Genomic DNA, 17,622 nt, shown 5'->3' with positions numbered 1-17,622 from the left:
ATGAGGAGTGGCCCAAGTGGCCGCTGCACAAATAGTGTCTAAAGGAAGTCTAGCTTGAAAGGCTGTAGAAGTAGCTAAGCTCCTAGTTGAATGTGCTTTAGGTTTTGAGCACAGCTGTTTTCCCCTGAGCAGATAAATTTCAGAGATGACAGAAGACAGCCATCTAGATAAGGTCACTTTAGAAACAGGAAGGCCTTTCCTGTTATCTGCATAGGAAACAAAGAGCTGATCGGATTTCCTGAATTGTTTAGTTCTGTCCAAATAATATCTGAGTTGGCGGTGGACATCAAGATAATGTAATTTTTGTTCCGATCTGTTTGAATAGTTTGGAAAAAATACAGGGAGTTCAATGGACTGATTCAAATTAGCCTTTGAGGCGACCTTAGGCAAAAAGGTCGGATTAGTTCTCAATGATACTCTGTCCTTGTGGAAGACCAAGTAGGGGGGTCGAACCGAAAGAGCTTGAAGTTCAGACACCCTCCTGGCCGATGTAATAGCTACTAGGAATAAAGTTTTCCAAGAAAGAAATTTTAGGGAGCAGGAAACAGCTGGCTCGAAGGGGGGAAGAATCAAGGATGTCAGCACTAAATTTAGATCCCATTGAGGAGGAGGATTCCTGATTGGAGGCTTTAGCAGGAAAATTCCTTTCAAGAAGGCTTTACAAAGCCTATGGGACATGATATTGTGATCTGCGATCCCGACATGAAAGTTCGAGATAGCAGCCAGTTGAACTCTAACTGTGGAAGAAGAGGAGCCTGCATGAAAAATCTCCGCTAAGAAGTCCAAAACTGCCTGAACTGGGGCAGTGAAGGGATCGATATTCTTGGCTTTAGCCCAATAAGAGAAACGCTTCCATTTGCTTGTATAAATCCTCCTGGTAGAGGATTTTAAGGAAGCTACTATGATGTCTCTAACAGGGTTAGAGATCAAAGGAAGCCTGGCTAAGGAAGGAAGTGGAGCAACCATGCTGAGAGGTTGAGAGAAGGGATAGACCGGTGCAGCTGACCGGATTGGTGAACCAGAAGATCTGGCACTGGGTCCAGATGCCATGGCTGCACCAAAAGGTGACGATGGAGGAACGGAACCAAATTTGTCGAGGCCAATAAGGAGCAATGAGAATCATTTTGGCTCTCAAAATGGTAGCTTTCTGGATAACCTGAGGGATTAGAGGAAAAGGAGGAAAGGCATAAAGAAGTCCCTGGGGCCAATCCTGGGTTAGAGCGTCTCTGGGGGATGGCCTGACAGAGGGAAGAGAGAGAGGAAGTCTGGGCATTTGCTGTTTGGGGAGTAGCAAAAAGATCGCAACATGGGCGACCCCATTCCAGAAAAATCTCCTCCACTATGGATTGCTTGAGAGACCACTCGTGAGGCATGAGAATAGCTCTGCTCAATCTGTCCGCTAAAATGTTGGTTTTCCCAGGGATGTGCGTTGCTACCAGAAACCGATGAGAGGAGATCGCCCATTGCCACAGTCTGAGCGCTTCTCGACACAAGGGGTAGGACTTGGTTCCGCCCTGTTTGTTGATATACCAAACTACAGACATGTTGTCTGTGTGGACTGCAATTGTCCCTACAGGAAGAGAGTCGTTGAGGGCTTGCAGCGTTAAAAGCACTGCTCTCATCTCTAGGACATTTATGTGCAGGTGGTACTCGAACGGTTGCCACGTCCCATGAACCATCCTGTCCTGATAATGCCCCCCCCACCCGATCAGGGAGGCATCCGTGGTGACGGTGGCTACCGGGGATGGGGGTACAAAGTGTCTGCCTTGGTGAATCTGGGGAGAAGTGATCCACCAAGCAAGATGATTTTTGCAAATCTGTGTCACCAGAATGTGGTGACGCATTGGAAGTTGTGGTAAGACCACTGAGTGAACAACATCCACTGAAGAAGGCGCATGTAGAAGCGAGCCAGGGGAAGAAGAGTAATGGCCGCAGCCATGAGACCTAATACTTTTAGAACCATTTTGGCCTGTACCTTCTTGTTGGTTAGAATGATCCTGACATGACTTTGAATGTCTGAAACTCTTTGGTCTGTAAGGGTAGCTGACATCCGAACAGTGTTTAAATTTGCGCCTATGAAAGTAATAGACTGGCAGGGCAATAAGGATGACTTTTCGAAGTTGATCGAGATGCCCAAATGAGAACAAAGATTTATTGTGTAATCCCTGGCTTGAACAAGCTGATGCCTGGTGGTAGCTGACAGGAGCCAGTCGTCGAGATACGGAAACACCTGGAATCCTTGACGTCTCAGGTGAGCCGTGACCACTGCCATGCATTTGGTGAACACCCTGGCGGCTGTGGTGAGACCAAAGGGCAGGGCTCTGAACTGGAAATGACTGGACCCCAGCCGAAAGCGGAGAAATCTCCTGGAGCGTCTGTGAATTTTTATGTGATAGTACGCATCCTGAAGATCTATTGAGCACATCCAGTTGTCCTTCTGTAAGAAGGGTAGAATCGACTGAAGAGTGACCATTCCGTATCTTGTCTTCCTCACGGACTTGTTGAGTCTGCTGAGATCCAATATTGGTCTCCAGTCTCCCGTCTTTTTGGGGACCAAAAAGAACCTTGAGTAGATTCCGGGCTCTGAATGGTCTGTTGCAACTGGCTGAATGGCTCTTTTTTGCAGTAGTTTTGAGACTTCCAACTCTGCAATTTCCCTTAGACCGGGTGGTACGTCTGGGAGGGAATTTGAGGGATAGAAAGGACTTTCCTCGAAAGGAATTATGTAACCCTCGGATATGATCGACTGTACCCATCTGTCTTGAGTGAGAAAACGCCAGGCTTCTGGGTACAGTGATAGTCTTCCCCCAACTGCCTCCAAGGAGGGACAGTCGGGCAACATCTCAGGGATGCTGAAAGGGCTTGTCAGAGAGAGACTCCCTATTTCCCTGGTTTTGTGGACCCCCTCTGCCTCTAGAGCGTCTGTTGTTGTTATCCCTCTGCCTCTAGGGGTAAACTGACCACGTGAATCCGGGCGTGACTCCTTGGGATTTATGGAACCACATTTTGCCACCCTTCTGTCCTTTGGGATAAGGTCTAGAAGGGGTGGAAAAACGGACTCCTACGGCAGAAAGAGTTTTGCCGTCCTGCTCACACCTGGTCAACGTTTCCTTCACTTGAGGGCCAAACAAAGCTGACCCATCAAAGGGAGAGTTTGTGAAGGACGCCTTAAAGGGATCTGCAAAATTACATAGTCGCATCCAGTCTTGGCGTCTAAGAGCCACACCTGTACCTGCGGCCCTACTCGCTCCGTCAGCAGCATATGATATAAGCCGCATGGAGGAGTTTGCAATGGAGTTAAGGGTTCCTAGCTGCGAAGCAATTTTTTCCTGAGCCCCAGCAGCTGTAGGATCCTGCACAACTTCACCTAGCTCCTTAAGGATATCCCTTTGGAGTCTGGTGAAGTGACAAAGATAGTTCAGCGAACGCATAGCAAAGGTCGCTGAAGAAAACATCTGCTTACCATATCTATCCATGGTCCTAGAGTCCTTATTAGGAGGATGGACAGGTATGGAAGGATCTGCAAGTTCCTTCTTGGTGGCAGCCGCCACCACCATGGCATCAGCAGGGACACCTTTTGTAAGGAATTGCTTGTCCGACGGGGCAGTAATAAATTTAGAAGGCCTCCTAGGGACAGGCTCTACAGAGTCAGGAGCAGTCCACGCCTTTCGAGCAATAACCTGCATAAGGGGGTCGAAAGGCGGAGACACCCAGGAGGTGGAGGGCTGAGATCCAAACGCCTCCAGGTATACTGAGTCATCCTCAGAGGGATTGTTGGTGGGCCAGTTTCCCCTCTGTCTAAGGAGTTCTAGGATGTCTGAGAAGGAGACATCCTCAGAGGGGGATCTTGGGGGATCCCTCTGACTCATCTAAGTCAGTATCCGAAGTGATAGACTCAGGGGAGTCTATGTGTTTCCTCTTACAGGTCCTCTTCCGCGGAGGATCACCCGACAAATCAGGAGAATCCTCAGAAGAGGGGGATATTCCCAGTGGGGAAACCTGAGGCAGAGGATCTCTGGGTCCGGGAGCAAGAGAAATGGCAGAGATGTCAACAGGCACTATAGAGGGAGGAGCTAAGGGAACAGACTGCTGGCTGAGGCCAGAGGCCAGCACACTCTTCATCACCTCAAGGCTCCTCCCAGGGAGGTCCGAGAGAACCCGCTCCAAGAGCTAGGAACTCCAGGACCCACCGAAAAGGAAGGCTCGAGGCAGATGTCGGAGCCGAGCTCACCAAGGCCGAGGCTCCAAGGGGAAGAGCGGGTCGGACAAGGGTCCGATGCCACTCACCCCTCGGAGGAGACCAGAGAAGCCCGCCACCGAATCCCTCTAAAGAAGGTCTCAAGAGGAGATAAGAGTAGAGGCTGAAGGAGCAGAAGGGGTATCTGTCCCTCAGCCATAGCAGAAACTATTCCCGAAGACTCCAACTCCAAACTCTGGGGTAGAGTCGAAGGAGGAACTGCAATGGGGTGTGGACTAATAGTCGCCTGCTGAGACGGACTATGTAGCATTTGGGCCAGTGCCTGTGACTTTAGTAGTCTACTGACCACTCTCTCCAAATCATGGTCAGAAAGCCTGGATGACCTTGAAGATCGGCTCGATGGCTCCGCTCCGAGAGGAGAGGCGAAGCCGGAGCCGAAAGTATCGGCTCCAAGGAAGGGGACCTAGACCTCTTCCTCGAAGGAACCATCGGAGCCGATGAAACTACTGAAACTGTCGGAGCCGACAACTTATCGGCACCGACAGGTAGCTTCGATGTATCGGCTCCAGCCAGAGCCGATACGGCCATAAATGTAAGGGTGTCGGAGCCGACACCGATGCCTGGGCCACATGGTGGTCGGAACCGATCGGAGCCGACACCGAAGTGGTCGAACCAGAGTCGGCACCAATAGCCATCGGTGCCGAAGGTTTAGGTAACCCAGAATCGGCTCCAGCCAGAGCCGATCTCGACTCTGAATGAGTCGGAGCCGAGGCCACAGGCTTGGACACAGAAGCCTGGGCCTTGGAAGACTTAGAAGTCTTAGATGGGGCCGACTTAGCCGGAGAGCCCTCCGGCTTAAGAAGGCCCCTCAAAATCAATTTATTTCTTCTTTCCTGCAGGACTCTCTGGCTAAAAGAATGACATATAGCACAGGAGTCCTGCAGGTGAAGAGGCCCCAGACAGTACAGGCAAGAAGTGTGACCGCCTGCCAGAGACCACTCCTGACAGCACGAGCCACACTTCTTAAAGTCCGAGACCCTTTCTTTAGACATGGTGTAAAAAACACACACACACACCAGTCCAAGAAATTAAATTAAAAATACCAAAAGGTATCACTAACAGACACACACACACACCCTAACAGGGGGGGATGGGATGGGTTTTAGTCTGACTAAAAGTTTTTAGAAGACAGGGAAATTTTCTGTCAGAAAGGAGTTAAAACTAAGCTAAAACTAATAAATTAAGTTTTTTTTGGTAAAAGGGGCTAAAAAAGTAAAGAAATAATTCACTTACCAGGAGCTGGTAAAAGGAGGACCTCATCAGCGAAGCGGCAAACGAGATCTGGGTACTTACCGCCTTGCATCATGGGATATGGGGCTGCCTCGAGCTGGTGATTCTCGAGCTTAGCAAGTGCCGAGTCGGAGCCGAGGATCGGCTCCGAACCCATCAAGCAAGAATGAAGGCGAGATTGACAACTTAACATTTATAGATTATCCCTAGTGAAAATAGCTGGAATCATACCACAGATAATGTGAGGGGTCTATATTTAGTAGTACAGGGGACAGTCCCGGGGGAAGTTTTCTGTTTCCCATCCATAGTTCCAAGTTTCTCTTGAATATGTACAGGATTAAGCTTTGTTTTACATAGATGGGGAGTCTGTTTAAGAGCAGTGGCATCCTTTGTGATACATGCTTGTCCAAATAAACAGCAGTGTGTCTACAAGGTAATTCACAACCAAATAAAATACCAAACCTCATAATGAAGTGCCAAGTACAACCTGTTAAAGGTAGCACAATTTAATAAGTTGTCACAATAAAACACAATGCAATACAACCAATAGTATCAGAAAAATCCAGTCAAGTGCTTTTGTCCATGAAATGTCAGGACTTCATCAGAACAAAGTATAAAAAAAAAAAAAAATTTGCAGTCTGTGTAGGATGTCACCAATTCTATACTGGGAAGACAGAGAACCTTTCAAAAATAATTCCACGAGAGCATTTATATGAAGTTAGAATGAAAAAGGAAAATAATGGATTAAGTAGGCATTTGGAAAATTCACTGCTTTGCTCAGGATTTCAATTTGGTATTTTACAAATAGTGAAGGAAGATGTAAGGGGTGGCCCACTGGCAAAATAAACTGGAAACCATGGAACTATTGTGGCAACTTAGGTTAAATGTCACAATAAGCCCCGGTATAAATGATTGTTGTTCCTTAATGCCAATTTTAAAATACAAATCTACTATTTAAAAATAATGTTGGTAAATGTTTTTTTTTAAGTTAAACAAACAAAATCTAGTGGTGATGTCATTAACTGTATTAATGTTTTTAATTAGTGGGTGGAGTTGACTGAACTGTATTTAAGTGACTTGAACTTTTTATACATTGTTCTGACGAAGTCCTGACTTTTCATGGACGAAAGCGCTTGACTGGATTTTTCTGATATCATTGGCTGTATTACATTGTGTTTTGTTGTGACAACTTATTAAATTGTGCTACTTTTGGCACTTGGCAATTCATTGCAAGGTTTGGTATTTTTAGATATGCTTGTCCGTCTAAACCATTCTATTGACATTGCAGAAGTGTAGATCCCTAAATAGACTATTTCTGATGTCATCCGATAGAAATGCAATCATTTTAATTCACTTAATGACACCACAAATGCTGCACCTACCATCTGTACTAAGTAAGCTGTTTCTGTGAGGCTGTACTCCACTGTCTTCTGTTACCAAAGACATTCATAATCTCTACCCATATCATACTTATACTACACGTGACTGTACCTGCTCAAATGGTCTGTAAGTACACTGAATCAAACTAAACTATATATTTACTAGCAGTAGTAATAAATAACTAGCTCACTCTGCATTAATTAATGCAAGCTTGGAGGTGGAACAAAGTTTAAATTTGCAGGAAACATTTTTACCATACTGTAACTGGAAAATATCATGATACTTGCATTAGTTATTTTAGGCGCATATACTTCTCAGATGTTTTTCTGTTATGCTCCCATTTTCAGGTATAAGCATTCTGTTCCACAGTGAAGGCAAGTATAGCTACTCTTTTCAACACAGAACAAACTCCTCTGAGATGCATTGCTATCTGCATCAGTATCATCATCATTCAAGTAAGTTCATGATACAATGCCATCAGCAGTGGGTTTATTTTCACGCAACAGAAAAAATACTGGGCTAACAAATCAGAAACAGTAGTAAAACCCAGTTCTTGAAACCACTGCCCTCATGTATCCCTACTGCTGTAAGTCGGTGCATTTGTTAGACTACAGTAGTAGTAGCAATACCCTTTAAACTTTAAATAAATGACTGCAGAAAGATAACTGGTAATGCTGCAGGTAAATCTTGAACAGGATCAGTCACAGTAAAGTTCACATTCTTTTATTCGATCCATATTACAAAGCTGGAACCTAAAAATTAAAATCAAAGAAAATGAATTAAGCTCTTGGTTCTTTATCAGGCAAGACATAACTTCATTGCATTTTCCTAATAATAGCACTGGAATTATTTTCATACAATGTGTAGACCATACTCGTTGTGCATTCAAGAAACATTCTAAATTGTTTCCGTCTCTTCTGCCCTTGGAACTTGTAGGTATTATGTAGTGATCTACTGGAATTGCTCTTTTGGCAGACTCAATCGTCAAACATTCAGAACTCAGAAAGATCTGTTACAGTGTTATTATTCGATAGCACGGAAACAATCTCAGAAGAAATTAACAAGTAGTCTACAGCCAGGCATACAGATTGTATGCCAGTTGACCATTCCACTCTTCTAACAGGAAATCAAAGTGTTTCAGACTATGGGCTTGTCTAAAGCCCAGGGGCAAGTTTATTACATAGTTTTGCTTCTCTAATCATAGAGGATCATCTTTTATAAACATGAAACCCATCTTTGAATTATATTATGCATATGAACAGAATGACTGGTGAGGCTAATACCCACTGTTAACACCAAATCCATGTAAAAATGCATAGGTCATAACATGTTTATGGTAACTTTTGAACTGCTTTAAAGGAAAATTAGACAAAGCAAGGCATTTTAGATGTTGGTGGAGTCCAAAATGAGGAACTTTGTCAAAGGACTTGCTGTGGTGAAAGGTGATAACAGTAATCTGATCATCATCTGTGTACTTGTATGATCTGTGAGGGACAGAAGAACTGTAATGGTGCTATACCTGTCACAGAACCTTGTTATGTTGAAAACAAAAAGGCTATTTTGCTACAAGTGGGCCTTAAGCTGAGTTAATAAAGTTATGTACTCACCATAACTATGCATCCGTGTTGTCTCTTTTTGTCCTTCCTCAACTGATGGGTCTCGCATCAGACTTCAGCCACTTCTAAAGACTTGGATCCATAGCTTGAGCTCCTCCCTTAACCCATACTCCTCCTTTCTAGTCAGAATTACTTCAGATCGAGATTGCCCTCCCTTCAGTCTACACTTCATGTAAAACAGCCACCTAGTGGGAACAACAGAGAACAACCTCATAAGGTAAAACACAGAGGAAGAAAGAGCTGGAGCTCAGGTCAAACTAGGAGACTTGGCAGATAAAAAATGTGAAGTAAGTAGGGGAAGGACGGCTGGACTCTAACAGAGGATGAAGACAGACAACACAAATGCATAATTATGCTGAGTACACAGATTTTATACAAGTAATCCAATAAGGCACGTGAAAGGATAGCAAACAATCCTTAAAAGTATATATTTCATCCATTCCTCAATTGATGAGGCAGAGTCTCAGGCGAGAGAAACTGCAGGGTTGTCCTCAAGGAAGGATTTTCCATGGTACAGCTGAGACAAATACTGCCCTGTTCCTAGATAAGATGCCCAGTTTGTAGTGAGCAATGAAGTTACAATATGTGAGTTTGACCATGTTGCAGCACCACAAAAGTCATCTATAGAAGCTCTAGAGCAGAAGGCAGAGGATGTGACTGCAGATCTGTTGAAATGAGCTTTAGGTGGTTTAGAAAATATCAATCAGTTTTCCTTATAGACAAAAGTAAAGTAAAGCAATCAGTGAGCCACTTGGCTAAAGTCACCTTTGAAATAGATTTACCCAGTTCAACCTTGGAAAACGAAATAAACAGCTAGTCTGATTTTCTGAAATCTTTTGCTATCCTTCTATTCTCATGTTGCAGTATTCATAACAGTAGGGAGGTTGCTGTCCGCAGCACCAGACATCCAGCCAGTATACCAAAGTCTTTTGATAAGAGGTACGTGCAACATTGCATGTCACAGCCATAAACCTGCTTCAGCTATATATGATTTTCGGAAATCTTTTATTCTGTGAATATAGAATTCAAGTTACCTATGCACATCTAATAGGTGTGGCATGTACTCTCCTTTACTGGAAAATTTTGGAAAGAAAACAGGAAGGCTGATGGATTAATAGCCACTTCTGAAATCACCTTAGGCACAAAGGAAGGATTAGTGCAGAGAGAGAGAACATGACATTGTGAAAAAAATTAGATATAGTGGTTTAGACAGGAAGGGCCTGGAGTTCTGATATTCACCGGCTGACATGATGCAACCGGAAAAATTGTTTTCCAAGACAAATTTCAACTCCTCCTTAACAGCTGGTTCAAATGGGGGTTGAGACAGGGCTGGAGATATACATTTAGATCTCAAGTTGGAGATGGGTCCTTAATGGGGGGGGTTGAATTAAGAAGGTACCTTTAAGAAAGGGTTTACGTAATCTAGAAAATGCCAAAGAGGACTGGTTATGTCCTACATGAAAAACTGGAGATGGTTGCAAGTCGAATCTTTACAGTAGAATAACAAGCACCACTGTTAACACAAGCACCACTGTTAAATACAGAAGTATGAAAATCTAGAATAGCTGAAATGGGTGCTGAAAAGAGCTCTAGTTGACAGTGGACAGCCCAATAGGAGAAAATTTCCAGTTATTCTTGTACACCTTTCTCGTAGAATCTTCCTGAGAAGACATGAGGATGCATCTGACTCTATATAAAAAACTAGCCTGTCTAGCCATCATTACAAGTGGATAAACAATGCAGTCATTTTCAGGGTCTGAATATCTTGGTGTGTTATTCCTGACAGGCGAGACAGAGAGAAGGTCCAGGCTCAGATCTAATACCCAAGGAGGGTGCATGAGATGTCACCACAGGAACGGGAATCACACTTGAGGCAGGAAAGGAACAATGAGAATGACTTTAAACTTCCGGTAAGATGCTTTCAGTAGGTGTAGTAGGAGGAAAAATTACAGGAGCCCAGGGGGCCAAACAACTACAATGCTAATCGCACTGTTCCCATTTCCAAGACATTAATGTGAAGATTGGCCTCCAACTGGGACCAAATGCCTTGGATCATCCTTCCCAAGGAATATCCCCCACCCCAATTTAATTAAGAAGTTTCTGTAGTCATTGTGGCCGTGGGTTCTGGAAGGATAAAAGGGCTGCCCTGAGAAACATCTCTTGTGGTAACTCACCAGGTGGGATGTTCTTTGCAGATTCTTCTAATACGTATTGGAGCAGAGAGGGTGTACTCTTAATGACGACTACACTGCTATAGTCCACTGTAGAACCCTCAAGTAATACCTTGCTAGGGGCAGAGTTATGGAAGCTGCCATAGATCCTAGGAGTTGCAAGACCAACCTTGCTGGAGGACCTGAAGAGAGAGTAAGTGGGGTGCTTGAGACTGTAATGTATTTGTTCTTGGTGAGAACGGCTTGCAATTTTGGTAACTGTGTTCAGATAAGCACCAAATGGCTCCAGTACTAGAGTAGGGGAGATTTGACACTTGACATAATTCACTGTAATGCCCAGTTGGAACAAGTAATCCCTGGCTTGAATCAGTAGATGCTTGGGGAGCAGAGATGAGCCAGTTGTTGAGATATGGAAGCACCCAGAATCATAGCAGTCTCAGGTGAGCTGCAACCACTGCCATATACTTGGTGAACATTCTGGGGGCTGTGGCGAGTCCAAAGGGCAGTGCTCTGTATTGGTAATGACTGGCTGCCAGCCAGAAGCAAAGAAACCTCCTGGATCACATGTCTATTTTCATGTGATAGTACACATCATGGAGAGCTACAGAATATATCACATCATCCACACACAGAAATTACCAAATGGAGAGATGAAAAGTCAGCAAGCAAGGGAGGAGTAGTAGTGCTGAAACTGAATTTGTCCTCAAGTCTTGGTGAGTACCCTCACAAGGTGGACCCTGTTTTTCACAAAATCTCACCAAGGTGACATTGATATACAGACTGCATTTATATAGCATATATCATGGACAGAAGTTGGTTACAAATTAAAAAAAAAGACAGCTGGGTGCAATAGACCCAAGATAAAAAAGTGCCCAATCCTGGTACGCACACTGGTTACAGGACTGGAAAAGATGATAGGGTAGAATCCTCAAAATATGGAAACAGTCCTACAATGGGGCCAGGACAGGCTCAGGGGAAGGATGCCCCCCCCCCCATTGTAGAAGGAAGCAGTAGTCTACAAACATCACAAAAACTGAGAGGCCAAAGAAGAGCCATGAAGACGAGTAAAGTGGACTATTGAGGATAAGAAAAATGACGTATTGTTACTATTATGCAAAAAGCCCAGAATTTCCAGACACAAGATATGCAAAACAACTGAGAGAGAAATTAGAGGAAAGAAAACTACTTCCATGAGAAAAACTGTCAGAAGCTTCAAATAAAAAAATTTGTATTCATTAATACAACAGATTTGTGAAAAACAGTATATAGATCAAGAAACATTGATCTGTTTAGAAAAAGAAGCATCTGATGAAATGTGAAAATATAAACAAAACCTAGAGATTTTTGAAAAGTAAAAAAAAAAAGAAATATGGACAAGGGAAAGAGAGCTTTGATTTTGGTGCAATATTTATGCAAAGGAGAAAGCCAAATTAATCAATATAAAGAAAGTGGCTCCAAATATATTCAGAGAGAAATACAGGCAAAGGCATCCAGATATGGAACACTTCACAATACAGAAAATATCACAAAGAGGGAATGTAGAAAAGATTAGTAAAAGTAGTCATTAAAAAACAAGGTGAATTTATGGAGTGCCTGCGAAGTGAAGGATTTGGTGTAGAGTCTAACACAGGTTACATCACAGCAAGATGGACCAAGTCCAAAAAGTAAGGAGAAGCAGGAAGATCAGGAGACATCTGAAGAAGAAATATGGACATAGGAAGGAAAGATTTAATATGGTGCAACATTTATGCAAAGGTGAAAGCAAAACTAACCAATACAAAAACAGCAGCACCAAAGATATATATGAAGAGAAATACAGGCAAAGGAATCTGGATATGGAAGACTTTACAACACAAAAAATAAGAAGACAAAGAGGAAAAGCAGAAAAGAAGATTAGAAATGGAAAAGTTAAAGAAATAGAAACAGAGGTTATGGAGTACCTGCGAAGTGAATGATTCAGTGTAGAAATTCTAATTCAGAAAGCACCACAACAGGATACAGCAATGGATATCCAAATTAAGGGGAAACCAGTGGAATGGGAAGCAATTGCTCAGGTGCCATATGCAGATATTTGGAGCCTTACACAGGAAGCCAGTATAAATGTTCAATTGAAGCTAGACAGCAAAGGAAGGAACAGGAAACTGAGGAAACTCTGACGTAGTCAATGTTGAGGAGTGATAGGCCAGTAAGTTTCCATATGACAGAGCAGTGGATGGCACAGGATGTAATTGGAGAGAATGTGCCACAGGAAGATACTATAGAACTTTCTATAGTATGCCCGCAGGAAATGGAAAATAAAAAATGTGCCCTCAGTTTAGAAGAAAACAAGCTAAGAAAAGAGCTGCTTGATTTAATAGAGATAGACATATTATGATCAATGAAAGAAATAGACTGCAGAAGGTCAATAAAACCCAAAAAGTAGGAAGTTTGATAAAACAAATGAATGCAGTAATTAGGACTGCCCATAGAGATCCATGCGATATAACAGAAGTAAACAGGAGACATTACTGTGCAGCTAAATTAATAACTTATAAAGTCCTACTGCAAGAACACAGGTTAGTGAGGGAAAGGAAGGGAGAAAAAATCAAATATAGGCAGTCCCCGAGTTACAGACATCCGATTTACAGATGACCCATAGACAAGAACAGGCTGCCGCAATGTTGGAAATAACATGAAAATAAATAAAAATCTTTAAAGTTGCTCAAATCGTACCTTAAAATGAAGAATTCTGTTGTACTTTCCTTTTCCCAATTCGTGAAGCTGCTCATTGTGTCTTGTTATAGCAGTTACTTCTGCCTTCACGGAGAACAAGAGATCCAAATGGTTAAGAGATTGCTGTATTGGTGAGCTGATGCAGCTGGCTTGTGCAGTACACAGTACTGAAGCAGTTATTGTACTGTACAGTAAACTGGGAAGATGACATTGAGGCTCACTAGGGTCTAGATGAAAGTAGGAGGTCTGGCAGATGTCTGAAAATTCAGGAAAGAGTGGAAAACATTTGTGGGTGATGCCTGTGGTACAGAAATGTTAAGTGAAGCTTACAGACAGGCAAGTGTAACATTCTTTTTGTATGGTACGTTCTACTGTACTGTACTGTACTGCAGTACAGTAGAATTTTCCATGTACGTTTCAACTTGCGTACAAATTTGACTTAAGGACAGACTAAAAAACAGATCTCGTCCTTAACCCAGGGACTGCCTGTACCATCATGGAAGTATTGAATAGAGAAAACTATAAAGCAATTAAGACAAGAAGTGTCACTGTTAGAAGTATACAGAGGAGGGAACAGATTAACAAAAATATTAAAGATAAACGCAATAAAAGCAATGTGCAGTATTAGAACAGACCAGGATCCATCATGCACTATTCTGAATAAGCTAAAAATCTCAGCACAGGCAAGAAAAATTTAGAAGATACACAGATAACTATAAAGGAAAAGTACAATATAAACAATTTATTGATGACCCAAAAACATTTTATAGAGAGTTGGGAAACCAGGTAAAAGGAATAGAAAGACCACCAAAAAAAAGAAGAAACAGATACATTTTGGAGAAGTATTTATGGAGATCCTGTGGAACATAAAGATGCTAAATGAATAGAAGTAAAACAAAGAATAAGAAGTTTAAAGGTACAGGATATGAAATGGGATGAAGTAACAGCCAGAGAAACTGAAACAAAGTTAAGAAAAGCCTCCAACTGGAAAAACCCAGTCCCAGATCCAGTACCTAACTTCTGGTTAAAAGTATTAACATTTTTACAGAAAGATTTAGCTACGAGTAAGAAGTTATGTACCTACCATAACATTCCATGTTAGTTGTCTTCTTCTCGCCTTCTTTCTTGCTGGATGGGTTCAGAGCCGATCCTCGGCTCCGACTCTGCCTATACTATAGCTCGAGAGCTATTTTTACCGGCTCGAGGCAGCCCTATATCCCACAATACCATGCGCTAACTCCCCAGATCTCGTTGACAGCTAACACATAGTATAGTTTTATTGTTACCAAAAAATAAGCCATTATATAAAAATACGGTCTAGCTGCTGGTAACACTCATGATACGGGTAACCCTGGATAACTATGTATCATGAAAGAAAAGGACTCAGAGACCTTCAAGTCTGTCCAGGCTAGGGGGCAGGAGAGAGGGACGCAAGAAAGAAGGCGAGAAGACAACTAACATGGAACGTTATGGTAGGTACATAACTTCGTAATGTTAAGTTGTTATTCTCACCTTCATTCTTGCTGGATGGGACAGCGTCCCTAGCACCTTGGTCCTGGGTGGCTCAACGGAACAGACTCCTGAGTACGGTGGAACCAAAGTCAGCTCTATTTCTGGAGGCTATATCAAGTTTGTAATGGGTAATAAAAGTATGTTGAGAAGCCCATGTAGCTGCTGCACAAATGGCATCTAATGGTAACCTTGCTTGAAAGGCTGTTGAGGTTGTTAGTGCCCTGGTGGAATGAGCCCTTAGGTCTTGAAGGAAGTTGTTTGTGTCTCAACTCGTAGACAAAAGGTAATGATGGATGCTAACCATCTGGAAAGAGTTACCTTTGATACTGGAAGTCCTTTCTTTCCCTCAGCATAAGAGAGGAAGAGCTGTTCTGACTTTCTGAATTGTTTTGTCCTGTCTAGATAATACCGCAGTTGACAATGAACATCCAAGGAATGTAGTTTCTGTTCAGCCCTGTTTGAATAATTTGGGAAGAAAACAGGCAAGTCAATAGTGTGGTTCAGATTTGATTCAGAAGAAACTTTTGGTAGAAAGGAAGGATTCTTTCTGAGAGCTATCCTGTCTTTATGAAAAACCAAATAAGGGGGACGGACAGACAGGGCCTGAAGTTCCGACACCCTTCCAGCAGATGTTATAGCCACCAAAAACAGAGTTTTCCAAGAGAGAAGCTTGAGGGAACAAGGGAGGGAGAATTAATGAAGTTAACACCAAATTTAGATCCCATTGTGGAGGAGGATCCTTAATGGGAGGTCTGAGCAAGAAGATGCCCTTGAGGAAAGCTTTACAGAGTTTATGGGACATAATATTGGTTTCCGAGAGCCCTACAAGAAAATTGGCAATGGCCGCTAGTTGTACTCTGATAGTGGCCAACGACGACCCTGAATGAAAAAGCTCCGCCAGAAAATCTAGAACTTTATGAATTGGTGCATTAAAGGAACTAAGGACCTAGCTTCTGCCCAGAACGAAAAACGCTTCCATTTACTCGCATAAGTCTTCCTGATAGTGTCCCCTCCGATGAGGGAGGCATCCGTTGACACCGTGGCAACTGGAGGGGGAAGAACAAAGGCTCTGCCCTGAAGAAGATGAGGGGAGACCATCCACCAGGAAAGGTGTTTTTTGCAAGTTGGGGTTATCAAAATGTTGTGAGTCATTGGGAGCTGTTGAAAGGACCACTGAGAAAAAAGCATCCACTGGAGAATTCTCATGTGGAAGCGGGCTAAGGGGAGAAGGAGAATCACCGCTGTCATGAGGCCTAATGTTTTCAGTACTAACTTGACTTGAATTCTGTTGGACTGAAACAGAAACTGAACATTTCGCCGTATGTCTGTCACACACTGAGGTGGTAATGTTGCAGACATTTCTGTGGTGTTTAACACGGCGCCTATGAAGTTTATACATTGACAAGGTGACAAGGAGGATTTTGCGAAATTTATGGAAATACCTAGTTTGTTGCAAATGCGAATGGTGTAATCCCTGGCTATGATAAGATGCTGCTTGGTGGTAGCGGTAATGAGCCTGTCGTCTAAATATGGAAACACCTGGAATCCTTTTTGTCTCAGGTGAGCCGTGACCACTGCCAAACATTTGGTGAACACCCAGGGGGCTGTGGTGAGACCAAAGGGCAGGGCTCTGAATTGGTAATGACTGGCTTCCAGCCGGAAGCGGAGAAACCTCCTGGAGCGTCTGTGTATCTTTACATGATAGTACGCGTCCTGAAGGTCTAACGAGCACATCCAGTTGTCTCTGCCCAAGAAGGGCAGAATGGACTGCAGTGTTACCATCCGAAATTTTGTCTTCTACACAGACTTGTTCAGTCTGCTGAGGTCCAAAATGTGTCTCCAGTCTCCTGTCCTTTTTGGTATCAAAAAGAACCTGGAGTAGATTCCGGATCCTAGCTGGTCTGCTGGGACTGCCTGGATGACTCTTTTTCCAACAGCTTTTTTATCTCTAGCTGTGCCTGACTCCTTTGTCTGGGTGGAACGTCTGGGAGGGGTCTTGGCGGTTGGATCGGAGGGGAAATGAAGGGGATTTTGTAACCCTCGGATATGATCGACTGTACCCATTTGTCTTGAAAGAGGGATTGCCAGGTTTCCGGGTACAGAGAATCTTCCCCCGACTGCCTCCGAAGGTGGACAGTCGGGCAGCTTCTCAGGGATGCTGAAAGGGTTGGTCAGGGAAGGATTCCCTGGAACCCTGGTTCTGTGGACCCCCTCTGCCCCTGGGGCGGCGTCTATTATTGTTCCCCCTCTGCCTCTGGGGAAGTTCACCACGCAGCAGGCGCAACTCCCTGTGGTTTGCGGAACCACATCTTTCCACCCTTCTGACCTTTAGGGTATGGTCTAGATGGTGTGGAAAAGTGGACTCCCACGGCAGAGAGAGTCTTACCATCTTGCTCGCACCTGGTGAGGGTATTCTTCACCTGAGGTCCTAACAACTCTGATCCATCAAAGGGAGTGTTGGTGAAGGACGCCTTGAAGGGATCAGCAAAATTACAGAGTCGCATCCAGGCGTGACGTCTTAACGCAACACCTGTGCCTGCAGCCCTACTCGCTCCATCGGCTGCATAAGAGAGAAGCCGCATGGAGGAGTTGGCAATGGAATTCAGGGTAGCCAGCTGGGAGTTAATCTTGTCCTGATACCCTGCAGCAGAAGGATCCTGTATGGTTTCACCCAGTTCTTTGAGCAAATCTCTCTGAAGGCGGGTGAAATGACATAAATAGTTCAGCGACCGCATGGCAAAGG

The 17,622-nt window shown here is 43.6% G+C and overlaps 1 protein-coding gene across 2 annotated transcripts in view; it reads right to left on the bottom strand.

The window, feature by feature from the left end:
- Positions 1–7,335: 7,335 nt before the first annotated feature.
- Positions 7,336–17,622, bottom strand: part of CMTM5 (CKLF like MARVEL transmembrane domain containing 5) — a 364,621-nt gene continuing 354,334 nt past the window's right edge. For both annotated transcript variants that reach the window (XM_044058568.1, XM_044058569.1), the window contains one exon: positions 7,336–7,620. The gene's annotated coding sequence lies outside the window, so the exon portion shown is untranslated. The remainder of the gene's footprint in view (positions 7,621–17,622) is intronic.

The sequence above is a fragment of the Protopterus annectens genome, chromosome 16.part0 (genome assembly GCF_019279795.1).
Source record: "Protopterus annectens isolate FY-2018-M chromosome 16.part0, PAN1.0, whole genome shotgun sequence".
In the NCBI taxonomy this organism is placed as follows: domain Eukaryota; kingdom Metazoa; phylum Chordata; order Ceratodontiformes; family Protopteridae; genus Protopterus; species Protopterus annectens.
Note: the sequence above shows the minus strand (reverse complement) of the source record. Positions and strands in the feature narration are given on the sequence as shown.